Source organism: Borostomias antarcticus (assembly GCF_949987555.1).
Source record: "Borostomias antarcticus genome assembly, chromosome: 35".
In the NCBI taxonomy this organism is placed as follows: Eukaryota; Metazoa; Chordata; class Actinopteri; order Stomiiformes; family Stomiidae; genus Borostomias; species Borostomias antarcticus.
The window spans coordinates 2,487,348-2,491,161 of NC_140268.1; the positions used below are offsets into that span (position 1 = coordinate 2,487,348).

At 42.9% G+C, this 3,814-nt stretch overlaps 1 long non-coding RNA gene across 2 annotated transcripts; it reads right to left on the reverse strand.

Moving 5' to 3' along the window:
• Positions 1-1,805: 1,805 nt before the first annotated feature.
• LOC311327960 lies at positions 1,806-3,574 on the reverse strand. 2 transcript variants are annotated; one of them, XR_014631152.1, is made up of 5 exons: positions 3,435-3,574; positions 3,239-3,311; positions 2,597-2,976; positions 2,337-2,448; positions 1,806-2,142 (listed from the first exon to the last, which is right to left on the reverse strand). It is a non-coding gene; the product is annotated as an uncharacterized lncRNA (long non-coding RNA). The 2 variants fall into 2 exon arrangements; XR_014631153.1 differs by having other exon boundaries at positions 2,337-2,976.
• Positions 3,575-3,814: the final 240 nt, after the last annotated feature.

A 3,814-nucleotide genomic window follows, 5' to 3' on the forward strand; every position in this document is an offset into this window, starting at 1 on the left:
GTGAGTACCGCTTAATTTATAAAAGGCTATAAAGTCTAATTACTATAGCAGAAAATGTAAACAACACAAATATTAAATAGTGCCCCAATATACGCTGTCACAGCTCCATGCATGAGTGTCCTGCCAGAACTCACTCCCATGTCTCAGGCTTCTCACTTGCATTTGTTTTGAGGACAAACTATATCAGAGTGAAATATAATAATCCCTTTACAGTCAACATCAAATAGATTTAGGATTATGGCAACATAAAGCAAATGGTTAATCTCACCTCTTTGCTTCGAAACACCTTTCAGGAAGTCAAATCTATGAAAATATAAAACAAAAGCATTGAGAAACACATTAAATATTAAATAGGACCAATTGCATTCCCAATAAGCACGTCACGTCAGTGAGCATTAAGACCATCCTTTATACCTACATCAAACATTTGGAATTACATGGTAAATTCGCCATTTAGGATAGCGGCTATTTGCAGTAGGCTATTCCATAAACAAGCTGAGAACGTATTAGTTAGAACTAACTAGCCGGAACTATCCTTTGTTTATATCCCTGCGAGCGCCTACAAACAGCTGTCACTAACGTTATCTCAATAGCAATCGGTGACGGTATGCTTCATGTTTATGTGATAGACTGCAAATAGCCCATCATGGCCTATATGGCGAGTTTATGCGTTAACATCACTGGGTACATGTTTACTGGTGATTATCAAACTCTGCATAATTGCCATCTTCCTTATAAATCTGCGTCTGTCTCGTTTTGAAAACCAACCGACTTTAGGAGCACTAGCGTTAGCTATACTAGTTAGCAAGCCAATTTGTTAGATGTCAGATAATATGAATATTGGACGTTTCTAATTCATTCTAATGAAAAATACGCCAATATGACTTCCGTTAGTTGAAAATGTCGAGCTTAACTCGCTAGCTAACGTTAGCTAACATCTACTCACTCAACCAACTGACGTCAAGTAGCACTAGCGTTAGCTAGTTAACAGCCAACGTCCCTTGTTTAAAACAGCTATACTAGCTAGCAAGTTGTTACTTATGTCAATAATTATATCATATAGCTACATACTTGACGTTTCTAATTAATTTTAATGGAAAATACGCCTATGACGTCGTAGTTGAAAATGTCGAGTGTAACGTTAGCTAACATCAACTCACCTTGACACCGGAATGTGAATGAAGCCCAGTGTATCGAGCGATACATTACATAGGCTACAATGAGCATGCGCGAGGGCAAAAACTCAGTTCTACACAAGTGTGATTAGAAACGTACGCATACATTGGTATTTGTTTTTATGCATCAATAATTGGTATTTGTTTTTATGCATCAATAATTCTGATCACACATAAAAATGACTTTTCAATAATTCCCAGTAACAGTGTATAAGTATGAGCTCTGAAGCTCCACAAACCTATTCACATTGTCACTTGCTGCTACAGGGAGCCAGTGTATGGAATAGAGAAGGGCAGTTGTGTGGGAGAACTTGTTGAACAGTTGAACACAAGGCAAGCTGCAGCTTTCTGGACAAGCTCCAGAGGTCTGATGGCTGACGCCAGGGCCCCAGCAGGGAGGGAGTTGCAGCAGTCCAGGCGGGAGATGACAGGAGCCTGGATGAGCACCTGTCATCAGTGAGGACGGGTTGAATCCTCCTGATGTTGTAGAGCAGTAACCTGCAGTCAATTTCCATGAAACTCTTGGAATGGTACTATCAAATGACTAGACAATTTTACATGAAATAAAACCACTGACGTATTGCAAAGAAAACATTTTATTTCAGATATTCAAAAGGCAGTGCTACAGGTGGGCTCTTTCCAGCACTGTAGCTGTGGGTTGAGAGAACCACCATGAAAACATCTACTGGGTGTACTAGTGCCAGTAACAGGAATTGCAGTTGCAATACACAATTAATTTACTTGGGAACAGACCACCTACCATGGTGAGGTAGACAAACAGGGAGTGAAAGAGAAGAAGATAGAAAGAGGGAGAGAGGGAAGAAGAAAACAGAAACTTTGGCAGCCTAAGCTGTGGGTCTGGTACAGTACTGTACATGTGCAGTGTTAGATCTGGGACATTATTTGGTGTGGTCAGTTCTCACCCACTAGGCGATGGTACAACCCTGACATGAGTGAATCTCACAGTCTAGAGAAAGAGAGAAAGAGGGAGAAAAAAATGAGTAGGGTTAGATAGACGTATACTGGATGGGGATAAAAAGGTATAGACCATGATATTAGGTAGCTACCTGGATGAGTCCTCTAAAGACAAACGAAAGACGTCATTCCCAAAAACGATCTGCCTTAAATGGCACATTGTTCTCAGAATAGCACCACACTCACGTAGCTTGTGAAAGTGTGTCGATGCTGTTGACCCCAGGCATGGAGCAGACCAGACGAGCCTTCAGGAAGGTGGTCCACTTATTACCAGGCTCCTGTAGCCCCTCAGGTCATTCTGTTGGATGGATCACATACACTGAAACTCATGGGTTTCAGCTGGCCAAAGACTCAATGGGTGCTTTGACTTGTTCACTGGTAAATGCAAGCATGCATAATGTGGTGTGATAAATACAGTCTGTTATTGAGTGTGAGAGTGTACTAACCCTCACTTGGTCCTTGCGAGGTGTATGGTTGCCACCTGTCTAGTCTCCCGTGTGTGTGTCTGCGTGCATGCGGGTCCTCCCACTCAGCTGGCGAGCTGAGGAGTGCGACATAAAATATGCAGGTATACATTTCTCACTAAAGATTTTGTTGATACTACCACTGGGTAGTCTCAGTTAGTTTGTAACTTTAATGCGCACGCGCGCACACCCACACACACACACACACGGTCACAATCATCTCCATGACGGCAGGACCATGTCACTGGAGCTGACAGTGTGGCGCCGGCTGGTCTGCTTCCTCCTCTATGTTCTGGTCTGGTTTGACCGGGACCGGCCTCAAGCCACACACTGGGTCTATGGAGATCTCCTCATAGTCTGGACTGGAGGGAAGGAGGTGTGAAAGCGAGAAAGAGATTTTCTTAAAAATACATCAAATATGAACAAATGCACAGACACAGACAAAACACACACTAACACAAAGACAATCACTTCTGGATGTATAGATCCACTTCTAGAACCTCTAATAACGCTATCTTACTGTGATAGAGAAAGAGTCAGACATGCAGATCAGGCCATCATGTACTGAATGAGGCCTCTGCCAGCCAGGACAACAGACGCTCTGAAATGCTTTAGTTTGCCTACTTGCACTCAGGACATCTCCAGGTCCCTCTCTCACAGTTCAGCTGCAGGTACAGTAAGACTCCAGATCAATACACTGCAGGTGAAAAGGGAGAGAGAGAGAGTGGGGGTTAAAGGAAGAAGTGTGATTTGTTCTGTGTATGACTGAAAGCGTGTTGTGCGCCTGTATGTGTGTATTTGTACATGTCACTATTCTCACCTGTATGTGTCTGCAGTCGTGTCCTTGCAGCTGGATGCGTCTGAATGTGATTTGGACATCTCAGGGACACTTTGATGGATGTCTCTTCCACTCAATCCCCACCATTCAGTCCTGGGAGAGTTCCACTGCTCAAGTTTCTCTTGACAGACAGAGAGAGTGGGAGAGAGAGAAAGGGAGAGAGAAGATCAACAATGAAGACCCACACGCTTGTACACATACAGTAGGACCCCACTTATCCGAACCCAACGGGACCACAGGTCGTTCGTATCTCTGAAATGTCCGGATGACTGAAACGTATGTTAAAATGCACCAAATTCAATAAGTGGTATACTTGTTTCATATAGACTCATAATAGACAGATAAATACCCTTAATTACTTG